The sequence below is a fragment of the Seriola aureovittata genome, chromosome 20, assembly GCF_021018895.1.
Source record: "Seriola aureovittata isolate HTS-2021-v1 ecotype China chromosome 20, ASM2101889v1, whole genome shotgun sequence".
NCBI lineage: Eukaryota > Metazoa > Chordata > Actinopteri > Carangiformes > Carangidae > Seriola > Seriola aureovittata.
In genome coordinates, this window is record NC_079383.1 from 5,003,646 (window position 1) to 5,017,155 (window position 13,510).

The 13,510-nt window shown below is 41.6% G+C and overlaps 1 protein-coding gene and 4 non-coding genes across 7 annotated transcripts in view; 2 read left to right on the forward strand and 3 right to left on the reverse strand.

Moving 5' to 3' along the window:
- Positions 1–13,510, reverse strand: part of LOC130160991 (partitioning defective 3 homolog) — a 343,348-nt gene that overhangs the window by 305,621 nt on the left and 24,217 nt on the right. The window contains exon 1 of one of the 3 annotated variants that reach the window (XM_056363859.1): positions 1,260–1,438. The exons of the other annotated variants lie outside the window; for them this stretch is intronic. The gene's annotated coding sequence lies outside the window, so the exon portion shown is untranslated. Of the gene's footprint in view, positions 1–1,259; positions 1,439–13,510 lie in introns of those variants that run through there. 3 annotated transcript variants of the gene reach the window in all.
- On the forward strand, positions 3,512–3,583 carry trnaw-cca (transfer RNA tryptophan (anticodon CCA)). Its single transcript has one exon. It is a non-coding gene; the product is annotated as a tRNA-Trp (tRNA).
- Positions 8,115–8,186, forward strand: trnaa-ugc (transfer RNA alanine (anticodon UGC)). Its single transcript has one exon. It is a non-coding gene; the product is annotated as a tRNA-Ala (tRNA).
- On the reverse strand, positions 11,234–11,305 carry trnaw-cca (transfer RNA tryptophan (anticodon CCA)). The gene has a single exon. It is a non-coding gene; the product is annotated as a tRNA-Trp (tRNA).
- Positions 11,710–11,781, reverse strand: trnaw-cca (transfer RNA tryptophan (anticodon CCA)). The gene has a single exon. It is a non-coding gene; the product is annotated as a tRNA-Trp (tRNA).

Sequence of the window (13,510 nt, forward strand, 5' to 3'; positions counted from 1 at the left end):
ACTGAAGGTTTTTTTCCTGGTAGATACTTGTAGGTTTGAGTAAGACCTCCTAGGAAGATACAGCTGGTCTTGTTAGCAACTCAGCTCACAAAAACCCAAACAGTCAAATATCCTGATTATGCTACTTCTTAGTATCGTCCATCTTTGTCTCCAATCCTGAAAACTCTTGCTACTGTTGATATAGTCGTGTCTTTTAATATTGTATTCATACAAATTCAAAATATATGTTCCCAGTTGTGGCTGATAATCTCATATGTTCTCAGCTTCACACAAGGATTTTCTTGAACTAAGTCATGTTGCCACAGAGATTTTGGAAGATGCTTCACAATCTGATTAATTGATAATTGCCTTTAGAACAATAACTTTAAACTTTAAATGATTAATACCTTATTCATGCTTGCTGACATGGAGTCTCTGAGTTAGGCAGTAGTTTAAGAGTGACCTTAAGTGTACACTTTCATCACTCGGGATGGGAAATGATAAGATTTTATTGATACCAAAGCCATTGTAGAATCTGCTTATCGTCAGATTTTTTTTTTCTTTTTTTTATAAATTTCCCTTAATGGTTCCTGATCACTTTTCTGTTTGATAAAAAGTAGGCCTACACAGGTTTTTGCCACACAGTCACACCTGACTAAGCTTTGGCTATGCAATGTAAACATAAGCCTAATGGTTATGTCTGTAGCTTTTTTCAGCTGCATCAGGCTCATTCAAAAAGTCTCCCTCAGATTTCCTTCTAAAAATGTTCAAACATAAAATGCCATTATTCATACTAGACATGGCTGAATATATGATGCTTATTATTTACTGAGAATTTTGCCGTCATATTGCCCAGTATGTCCAGCTAGTCAACATTTTAAATTCAATATATAAACAACAGTCAATGTCAAACCATCTTGCATTCGTCCAGATTTGTAACTAACCTTGACTGAGAGACTATTTAATCATTGTGTTGTTTGAAAATGATGTAGGCCATGTATTGTCTGGACTGGTCGCCATGGAGTTTGCAACTGGTATGCACGAGTTTAATTTGCGCGTGCACCGCTGAGCTGCAGTTTATAAACACTGTTGCCTGTTGGCGTTTAACAAACACGATAACTATTTGTATTTATCCCTAACTTTTGCCAGGCAACACAACAGACCCGGAAGTGGCTGGTTAGCAAGCCATAGACAGACCAAGAGACATGCACTGTAAGCTAGCACCTTAACGTTACCTCACTGTGATTTGCTGACACCAAACTTGAAGTGAACAAGTTTACCTGTTTACTGTTCCGCAATTCACTTGCACGATTCTTTGTTCGCTTCTTCTTTGATGTTTCATCACATCGAAGTTGTAAACACTGACACCCGCTTTAACACGAGGGAAATTCGGGGCCCTTCCGTAATTAGCAGAGGCCTACGCAACTTACGTAGTGAGCATATAGGCCTGCCCGCCTCTCAGAAACATGCAGGTGGCGATAAAACGAACTGATAAACTAAGGGGGCTTCCGGTTCCGATGGTTCCGACAATTCGGAACCGGCTCTCAACTGGATTCTCGATTCCCATCCCTATATCATCACATCAACACATATGGGCTTAATCAGGACTGAAGAGTGCATACAGATAGAGTCATTTGTATTACTGTAGTATACAATAACAGTAGATAAGGAGGAGAGCAGTCAACCTCGGCTCATTTTGTTTCCATCAACTCTAAAAAAGAATGTTACACAAGAGCTCGTGCACATGTAGCTCTCTGACTCCTTAACTTTGGATTTGCTTTTCTCTACAACTACAGATTTTGTTTTTCAATACATGGTTTCATGCACAAAACCTGATGACAGGTCTTTGAGCAGAGCACCTCTCTGAGGTGTCTTCAGCAATTTCCCAAATGGGATCAGTATCATATTATTTCCAAGCATCCAATAAGATATTGCTACTCATGTAAAGCCCTTCCACAGACAGACTGAATATTCAGCTGTGATTCAATTTGACACATTGAAACTGTGTCAGGCTTAAGGTCATGTTTAGTCTAGTTTGAAAAGATAGCATTAACACTTCATCACTATTCAAGTCCTGGGAGTATCTCAGTCCAAAAAGATACTGAGAGTGAGCCAGCACTGTGTTATTCCATCAACAAAGGTTCAAACCCCACAGGAAGAAAACCGATCTGATGAGAGCAACTGTCTTACAAAGCTTTGATAGACAGGTATGTCTGAGGCTGGATGACAAGTAAAATGTGAGAACAACATACATCTGTCCACATTTCTGCAAGTCATCTTGCAGGAAGAAGGATTACAGAAAACTTGAAGAAACCAGTGCAACCTGTGTTGGATAGTGTAACCTTTCATCCCAGTGCTGAACTTGGAGCAACTTCATCAGGTCAGGGAGAAAATGTTTGAAAGGTTGGAAAGCCACACAATGAAGCCTTCCATAGTACTATAGCATTTTATCATGGAACTAAGATTACAATGCACACAATTTTATTAAAACATAAAATCTGACAGTTCACAGGTAAGACAGCATACTGCAAGTAGTTGAGAACTTTATAACCCAGCATCACTACACTAAAATCCCTGTCACATTACAGTAATGCCATCAAATAACAAATGTGTCTTCAGGCTTTTAGTTATTGTCACTACAGTTATGAGCCCATGAAAACAGAGCCGCAGTTCACTATAAAGTGCACATGTAAGGGGAGTAGCATGAATTCTCTTCATGTTGCATTGCCAAAAGCAACAGCAAAGGAATGTACAGCATGTTTGGTTTCACTTTAATGAGATAAAAGTGTAGCAAACGGTGCAGCGGCCCTCACAGAGAGTACAGTATGTAAATGAGAGATATGGTTACATGTAAAGCAAAATGTAACAAAGAAATATTTAAAGCATTGGAGAAAGGACCTGAACAAAGTGGCCCGGTGGCTTCACATGCATTCACACAATATTCCCTGCTATGTTGCCACTGTAATAATCTACAGGTTAAAACTTTTGTATTCAGCACAGCAGATATGAGCAAATATCCAGGGTGTGCAGGAAACTATTATCTACTGCCTTTTTAGCTCCCGCCCCAGTGACCCGTTTAGTCACATGTGAGCTTTACTCATTCATTCATACACTGAGCGAGTGACACACTAACACCTTAGTCTGATCAGGTATCCGCTTATCTGATCCCGTGTAGAAGGTAAGAGGAAACAGAGGTAGTTGTTCTCTGTGTCACACACACAGACACACAGACACACACTCACACTTTGGACATAAGCGCAGACAATAGCTCTCTTCACCCCATTATCTGTGTCTTTGTGCCAGAGCGGGTTGCCTGTTCTCCTGTCAAAGACCACACAAAGACTGGTGCCCTGGAGGAAACCGGGGGGGGGGGGGGGTGAGCAGGGAGGGAAAAAGTGTGTGTGAGAGAAAGAGAGAACATATGCCTGTGTGTGTTTTACAACTGCTGCATTAGGTCCTGCAAGTGCTGCTATTCCCACGGGGCTAATGTCAGTGGTTGGACGGACCTCTCAAATTTCCAGCACTGCAGCAGGACCTCGTGGCGCAACGGTAGCGCGTCTGACTCCAGATCAGAAGGTTGCGTGTTCAAATCACGTCGGGGTCAAGCACTTTTAACAATACCGATTAACCTCAGTGCAGCTATGAATTCAGTATCAGTCCCGGTTAGTCAGAGAAATGCACTCAGAAAGTGGAATACCTTGGTATGACGCACATATTAATGAAAGCAAAAGCGAGATGCCAGTCACACTTGTGGGTTTCAGCGAAGATAACACACGGACGTGTTTGGGAATGTCAAGGGTTTGGAAATGATTCCATAAGGATAGATAACAAACTACGAGCAGCAACAGTGATATGTGACCATGTCTGTTATCTTCTAAAGATGGCATCAACGAGCTCTGCTCTGTAAACTGAGAAAGTGGAAGAAATGTGATAATGTGACCAAGACTGTGTTCATTATCTTATCACTGTTTTAAAGGCGCCCTTGAAGTGCGATGTAATCAGTTCCACAGTTAGAGATGAAAACATGTTTCCATAGAAATTAACTGCATATTCTACATATTAAAATACCTACAAACAAGTTTGAGTTAAGAATTCGAAAAGTGATGTGATGATATGATCTGTTCATTTTCAATTCATACCAGACTCCTGATATAATTTCATTCAGTACTTAGAACTAATTTCCTAAAGATGACCTAATTGCTTAAACACCTAATTACCTAACTAAAATAAATATTTTCCATAGGTTGAATTCAATATAGGAAAGAGATGTTATTTTAGAGGATGAGAGATGAATGTAAGTGTATATGTTATTGTGGCTTTTTACTTTTATTGGGTTGTCTACATGGGAATGGGTATATCCTTTAAGTGATGAAACGATCAGGAGAGAACAGTGTGAAAATGAACAGATAAATACCAACATCTCAAAAAGTCGTTAGAGAGGACTGCAAAATGTCCAGAGTTTCACTGCCTGAGCAAAGAGCTTAGACACCACCATTAGGCTGCGACCTCTGACCTCAGACCTCTGGGAGAACAGACCTCCCTGTGAATCATCAGTTCAACCCAGTAGTTCAACCTCTCAACCTCCCACTTATTGCGCTCCACACCACAATAACGGCGGTGATTTACAGAGTGTATTTTCTCCTCTGTGAGTCATAAACACTGGTGTCACAGATGCGGTCTGCCATTCCATACACACACACAAACACACACACACACACACGCACGCACGCACACACACACACACCCCTCACCCCGTATCTTTGCCCAAGTGTTCACCTTTGCTATCAGGAAAAAGTAAAACAAATGCAAAACAGAAACTGTAGGACAGTAGCGGGCTACTGCTACTACTACTGCCAGGTCTCATGGACTGTATTCAACGTGTACTTATGCGTGTGTTAAATACAAAAACATAAAGGTTTATATTTGCACACAGAAGCAGCCTAAGTGCGAGGAGAAGGATTCAGACTGAAGCACAGGACATTTGTGCAGACAGATGAGTGCAGACAAATAGATTTGAGCAGGAGCTCCGGGGGGTGGGAGGTGGGGCCGACTCCATATTAATCGACCCAACAGACACGTTTGCTGGTTGACATCATACATTGGGGGTGAGACAAACTCTTGTTTGTGGGACACAGTAGTGGATTTTTCAGTTTAGTTTAGTTCCTCTGCTTTGTTTTAGCTCACTAAAGACGAAATGACCTCTGGGGCATAACAGCTGCTTCCTAGTAGAGCACTGCAGCCCCATACTGTGGGCTATGTACAGTCTGTCTGTGTGTAGGTGCATTATTGATGCCCTGCCTGCCCAAAACCAGCATAGCCTGCGGAGCATAACACTGACAGAAATATGACACCTACATACACACACACACGCACACGCACACACACACACACACACACACAGCACATGCAGCTCTGCACAAACTGGAGGCCTACTGCATGTAGCACATGCACAGGAGCACATCAATAGTACACAGCATGATGCAGAGAAAGTTGAAGTAAGTTTAATTAAGTTCAAAAGATTTTCCCATATTGCAGTGTAACGAGCTGCAAAGTGTCAGTGAGCAGCCCCCAAACCTGTATTTAACTTTACAACGTTGTTTTTGAGATAAAACCCTGAGAGCAAGAATGAAAGAGGGGGGGTTGTGGTTGCTACCCACAAAAAAGCAATGTAATGTTATGTAAAAATGTTTTCCATGGCTATTTGTTGCATCACTACCCCACTGACACAGTTTATACCCAAAGCCAATCAACTTTATAATCACAACCCAATGTTAACCCAAATCTATATATTGAATATTAATATATTACACAGTAAAACGCCATACATGAATTTAGTGGAATCAACTTTCTCATTAACTTTAAGTTAAGTTTTCAGATTTTAAAACTTATAAACATGAGTTCTTGAGGTCCTTTGATTTGAAATGATGAGTTGAATGAATGAGCTGCTGATAGTTCATATTAGACTTCCCATCATGCATTATTTGAGAATTAAAACTCTCCAGAAACTCTTATTTTTTGTACTTTGTAAAACATACATGATAGAAACATGACAACCGTGATGAAGGTTAGTACTGAATTCTGTCCCTATACCCATACACTTATAATTTAACATAATGACATGTTAGAACAGTTGATTCAAACAACAAACTATCTGACTTTAACTGAGGATAAATCACATATATATCAAGCATTTTATTGAACGATAAAGAACAATGAGCTAAACTGACACTTCATATCAGTTCACAGCCCACAGTTGCACCGGACTCAATACAGTTTTAGCCATGTTGTTGTATAAATATAAAGTGAGAGTTCAGGACAGTTTTTATCAGCCTACCTCAGCAGTGGTTACACTATTGGCTGGCCGACTACAAACTCACAAAATCTAAAATGTTGTTGTTCCCTCACTGTCAGTGCTTCATTTTCTGACCAACATCTCACATTTAGACTGAGAAAACTTCTCAGAAAGCTCCAAAACAACCACGTTTGTAAATGAATCTTTCTTCCCAGCTAATTCTTCAAGTGGAAACAAGCAAAAGTTCTCATGTAACTGGAGAAAATCCTCCCTTGTATTAAGAAACGTAAGTATAAAAGAGTTAACTACTAGATTAATGGCTTTGTAAGACGTGTTTGTAGTTCAGGCATGAAGGATCCAAAGATATATGTGTATTTCTTTTGGCCAACAGTTTACATCTCCCCACCCTGTACACTACAGCACAGTGGCAGCGCCGGTGCCAGAGAGGTTAGCGAGGGATCAAGCTGGTATTTCAGGCCAGGCTGTCAAACACAGAGGCCAGTCCTGCAGCCTCTTGACCTCAAGACCCTCTAAATATCTGCCACACCTACACACACTGAGCCAGAGCAGAGACAACTGCCAGTTCTCTGGAGTATCATACTGCAGCTGAGTGGAGGGAAGCAAGGCAAAGAGCCAGAGAAAATAATCTACTGTCACTATAAGTAAGAGGTACAGGCATTCTTTAGACTAATGACACCTGATTTCCCAAGCTTTCTGATTGGGGATGAGCTGTATGCTTGGATAAACCCCTGAAGTCATCTCGCCTGCTGCGTGATCTGCTTGAGTAGAGGATTTGTAGTCCCTAAACCTTGTTTCTCCAGGACTACAACTCCACATATCACCCCTCGTGATAAGCACAATGTGGAAAGCAAAGCATCTGGTCTGGATAAAAAAGCAGGTTGTAGCGCGCGCGTGTGTGTGTGTGTGTGTGTGTGTCCACACCGGCCAGACATGCTGCCTCATGGCTCAGCATGAGTTGGAACCGCTGCTGCGATGAAGGTTTCTCTAACAAATTAAAACGGACATTATCACAGGAGGATCTCATTGAGCACTTTCATAATGATACATCGTTAAGCCAATTAGAGAGTAAAACTTCAGACAGGATGTGCCAGTGATTACGAGGCATGACAGACGTAAAGAAAAATACAGCAGTGTGTTGTTGTGTGACAGAAAGTCTGAGAAGTTACATCAGTTAAAAGATTTTTTTTTAATTTCTTTAAAAGTTCTTTAAAAATTATGTTTTCCAGTTTGGGGTCCTTATAGCCTCATAAGTGGACAGACACCATTTTCATGAATTAATTAATAAATGGCTTTAATGTAAATCCCTGTAGTTATGCCTAATTGACAAAGTCACAGAAACTGTAAACAGCTGCTTAAGCAACAACTAGCATGTTGGCTCGCACCCCAAAGTCACGTTTTTAGTAGTGTGTTATTAGAAATCTGTAGAGAGTCCCAGGATGTGGAACTTGCTCGTGCAGCTAGCCAGTTTCATCCCATCTGAAACACTTGGTTATTAGCAACAGCAGGGGGGCTTTACACACACATGCAAACACACCTTGCACACATTTACTGTCTTGGGAATATGGGACATACAAAGTAACATGCATGATCTGGAAAAGTGGGGTTGCATTGAGGAAAATAGTGCGTGTGATTGTATTTGCAGGAAAAGCAGGAATGCAGCTGCAACCATAAAGCTAAAGCTAGAGGGTTAGGGTTAGATTGCTATAAGATTGATGAAATGTCTCAGTCTGTATGCACCCAAAAGGACTTTGAGATAAACTGTTATTCTAACTGCTGCAGCCCCACTGAAAAGTCTGTGCTGACAAACTCAATGGAACATAGAGGGGATGTAGCTCAGTGGTAGAGCGCATGCTTTGCATGTATGAGGCCCCGGGTTCAATCCCCGGCATCTCCAATATCTTTATGTTGAAAACAATGAAGCTAAGAAGTCTGTTGTAGTCTCCCTGTGCAGGTGCAGGTGCAGGTTCAAATCCTGCTGACAACAGTGGTCAGTTTTCAGCTGTGGAAAAGAAATGCGCACAGTTGTATACTGACTGAGACTTAAACATTAGACACACAGTCTCTCCTGGACTTAACAAGCAGGACTTGAGGGATAGAAGTTTTACAAAGGCAAGAAAAGCAGCATAGACGTTTGACCAGGGCTGGGCCATATGAACCAAAAATTCTCTCACTGTATATATATATATATATATATATGTATGTATATATATATATATATACACATGTACATCTTGGTATTTTTAACAGCTCATACTGTGAGCTGGGTGCTCACAACATTAGTAAGATACAGTCATTACTGTGCACTCTATCAGAATATAACCCTGGCTTTTTAAATGAATATTTTAATTTAAAATTCAGTCTGTCACCTTATTTGTCAGTTTAAACTACTGCTTGCGCACTGACTTTATGCATATGTTCTCAGGACACAGATCTCTTATGTTCTCAGGACACAATTCTCTAGTTGACCCTGACCTCTGATCTCGTGTGGATGTGAGAAAGCAAGGGACAGTTTCCATAATGAAGAGTCTATCTGTCAGTTTCAAACACTTACCAGTAGAAATCAACCGGCAGAGCAGAGCAGAGGGTGAGGGTGTCGTGTTACTGAAAGGGCATGTTAGTCTCAGACCCCGAGGGAGTAGTCCCATCCTGGCCATCTGCTCAGCCTGGGACTACAGGAATAGTCAGATTTGGTGCAGATGTGAAACATCTGTGTGTTATAGTTAGAAGGACATAGATTGTTATAAGAGGTAAAGAGCAGGTGACAAGAGTCTTACAGAGCATTATCAATTATCCATCATTATCACTGTCAGTGTGTCATTTTCTTTCTATGCTCACGGGGTTTAGTCTTAATTTAGGGGAGACAGTGAAAAGTGCAGACATGCCAGTGCCAATAAGCAACAATATGAGAGCACAGACAACTAAATCATGACTGAAAGAAGAGAACAATGAATGCATGTTCTTATTTAGTAGCCACTTTGAAGTTATTGTTACTGAGAGCATTCCATATGCAAAAGAGCCTCACGAACATTCACAACAACCACCGAGCAATGGAATAAATCCCTGTAATTTCAAGAAAATGCTACTTAGCTTGCCAGTTTATACTGGAACAATGTCCAACATTGGCTACAAAATGATGCAAAAGGCACTGAAAATGAGAGTAGTCCCTGCATGTTAAGGCCTGCTGCTTCAGTTGAACTGGTTGAGCACTGCGAGGCTCTTTGTGTACTTATAGAGGCAGCAGTCAGCACAATTTCGGCACACTTTTGTTTATTATTTCATAAGCACAGAGGTTATGCTTGCCAGATGGGGCCTTCAAATGAGCCAAGAGAAACACAGAGCGCAGGGTGAATCACCACGAACAGACAACCCGCAGTGGAGATGTCACGGCACACACAGCTCTTTCACAGACTGCAGATGTGGAACACAGAGAGGTCACGGAGTGTTTTCTAGGATTCGTGTTGGTGTGTGTGGAGGAGGAGCAGGAGGGAGGAGGTTCCCTGGGATCTAAATGTGGAACAAACATCATTATGCGCTACATATTGTTTAAAGAGAAGCGTAATGTCATTGTTCACGTTGACGAATGGTCAAACTGCTATTTCAATCGTACAGTAGCAGCTACGGCAACAGCGATAGACTTCAGTCAGTCAGGAAATGCATGCAAATTAAACAGATGACGGGGCAGCTTGAACTGTCGTATCTGTGGATGGTGAACACACAGGATAGGATGGTGAATGTCAGATTTTGCTATATGTAAAATACAAGAGGAAAAGATGCTCTTCTGACTTATATGATCTTTATTTCAATAAGCTCCTATGCCTCAGGTATTCCACATGTACTCAGGTATTCCATCACACATTTCTAAATACTGCAAAACATCTACTAAGTGGAAATAGTTGAAATTCAGGTCGGTGACCATGTAATATGACCTCACAGAACAAGTCCAGAAACCCTGACGTACAGAATCCATTCGTACTGAGGAGTGTGCTCGTCATGGTTTGTGCAGAAGCAACAGACTGTGACCGTGAAGCACAAGAGCACACGCCTCACACTTCACACCCAAGAAAAGAGGATCAGTTTATCTAGACATAACTCTGCTGAGTGCGCGTGTGTGTGTGTGTGTGTGTGTATGTAGAGCAGACATCGAGATCTCAGGAGTGTACAGGCCAGCAGAAGGGAGTGGCAACTCTTTGGTCTCTCATGTTGACACAGCGCACCATGCTCCCCACATCTGTGCTACGACTGCAGGGCACACAAACCAGCTCACGTGCCCGCCAAAGAGTTCCCTCATACCGCGTTCACACACAGCTGGTACATCGTATGTTAGAGGCCCTTCTCCTTTCAACAACAATAGAAGCGCATGTGTCCACGTTCTGTGTTCAACATGTCGGGACACTGATGCAACCCAGCCAAAGAAATACGCTACCAAAGCGAGTCTGGCCGTGATAATCATCAGCAGGTGTAGACCAGGTTTCCAAAAAAGAGGCCTTGGAAATTTTTATCCATCGCAGCACAACCCACAACCCACAACCCACCGCCCCACTTCTTATAAATATAACACATGTATTATGGTAAGTATTATTATTGCTGATATATTTAGAGAATTTAAAATAAAAATGGCATTTCAGGCTTTACACAGAATGGGATACGCATGAAACATATCATGTGGAAACCTGGAGTACAAAGAGAGCAGCCTAAATTTAACCCATTGGTCATAGTGTTTATTCTCAGATTGTAATTCAGTCATTCTGCTTGTTTTTAACAGGCATTTCAAGGTAGCATACAGTCATTTATCAGGTCAACTCAGACTCAAGTTATGCATGTCAGTTGGGGAAGGCTCTTTATAGCTCCACAGAGCCAGCCTCATCTCAGTGTTCAAGGTAACACCTAATATTTACCTTCTTCTAATCTTTAGTATCTGCACACAGAAGCCTTGAAAAGCTTTGACCCCGACGTGATTTGAACACGCAACCTTCTGATCTGGAGTCAGACGCGCTACCGTTGCGCCACGAGGTCCACACCTATGTCACATGACATTCGGAGAAATGATTCATCATAAAAATGAAATCGTGAAATCAGTTGTGTGTTTAATGGAACGACTGAAGCTTTGACTTTACTCACAGTTCACGTGGAAAAGGATGATGTGCTGGTGCTTGATTGGCAGCTTGGTTGAGAGTGATGGATGGCACATTGACTGACGGGTGTTTAACCTTATGAAACATTTTAGTGTTACAATTCACCATCTGCAGCATCCTGAATGTGTCCCTTGACACATGTGGTTAAAGTTAATGAAGAGATAAGGGACAATGGGACTAAGGTTATCTTGATTTGAGTAATGTATAGATTCCATCAGGAGCTTTGGTGTTTTCTATCTGACAAGCACCTTGCTGATGTTTCCGCAGAGGTGCAACTTAAAACACTGACCTCGACGTGATTTGAACACGCAACCTTCTGATCTGGAGTCAGACGCGCTACCGTTGCGCCACAAGATCCTGTACTGAGCATAAGGTCATCCTCCCCCTCATCGGACAGGAAGTTCATGTCCGGCAACAGATCTTAATGGTGACCTGACAAAAGTCAGCGCTGTGAAAATGTTGTGCAGTGAAAGCCACAACTGGAAGTAGTTTCTCTCTCCATAAGCCATAAGTTAACCCAAGTCACTCAAGGCAAAAGTCACGATGGTGAACAGGATACTGTACGTCAAAAAGAACGTAACAATGTCAATGTGTTTGAACTGAGATCGTGTAGCACTATCATGCTGCATTTTCTAAACTGAACAGATTATATGACAAATGTGCTTTTTTGGTGATACAAAGTTTTGAGTTATGTAATGGAAACAGCCTGAGTTGATGTATTTTAACAGGGAGCGTGTCTATGTTTCCACAGGCCTAACCCTAACCCTAATTTTCAAAAATTTCTGTGAAAAAAAAGTTCTAAGAAATGTGGGAACATAGGGCTGACCCCTTTTAACACAATAAACTGCATAGAGAAGTTTCCAGTTTAACAGAAACTCCATATCTCCTGACAGACGGACAGAAAAGGGAAGGGGCGAGAAGAGAGAGAGCTGATGAAAGCCACTTTCCAAAGGATGACTGGGGCAAACATCCAAAACCCACAAACACTGACGTCTGAAACTCTGAGCCACAGAGACTTAGAGTAAAGGGATGGACTCAAAAATACATGAGATGTAAACAAATGGAGAGACAGCTGTCTAGAGAAAGAGCAAAAGGAGAAAGAGAGTCCAGATGTGTGTTTGTATTTATAAGGAGTTGGTCCCAGTGTATTGTACACTGTGTTTATGTTTCGCCATTCCTCGAACCGAGCTCTGCTCTCTCACAATATCCATTAGCTGCTTGGACAAGAACTGATACAGTAAAATGGAAGAAGAAGAACTGTGTGTATGAGGACTATCACATTTCAAGGTAAGCCTGGAAGTAAGTGTTCTATTTACAATAATACGTCTGTGGAGAATCTGGATCCGTTCATGTGTGTTTGTCAACTGCTGGAAGAAGAAACATCCAGGGCACTGAGCAAAATGATTTAAGGCTATGCAGGCTAAATAATCGGACTACCTCTATGTATAATGCAATACAGGTAAACCACACCTGAAACTACTTCTCCAAAATCATCATACAATTGAATCAACACCTCTATAAAACTATTTGATAGAAACTGAACCTTTCAACCTTCATGAAGGAGGATTTATTGTTGTATTAGACTGCACAAGTTTCAGCTAAGTACATCTGATACGCTGCCAACTGAGTCCAGCTTTAGGTACAACATCAATGTCACACCAATGTACACGGTGAACAGGTACTGTGTCTCATATCTGCACTACACCTCCACACTGAGGGATTTCGTAGCTGGGGAAGATGCTGCGTGACCCTGCGCAGGAAACAGGCGACACATAGGAAAAGCACTTGAGCCTGAAGAGAAGCAACATCAGTGGGAAACATCCACGTAGGTTAAAAGAGAGTAGTAGACGGCAATAAAAAAATTAAAAAATGAGGTGTTAAAGGCAGACAGGCAGGAAAGGAGGAGGACACTGAAGAGTGAAAGCGAGAAAGAGAGAGGGGAAGAAAATCAAGGACAAAGGATGTGCTTAATCGTTTAGATGGACAGAATAAAGAAAGAGTGGAAGAGTGAAAGTAAGGGCAGCCAATCACCTCGCATCACACTCCAATCGTATATGATTTGACACCTGTAGATTGTATTACGTTT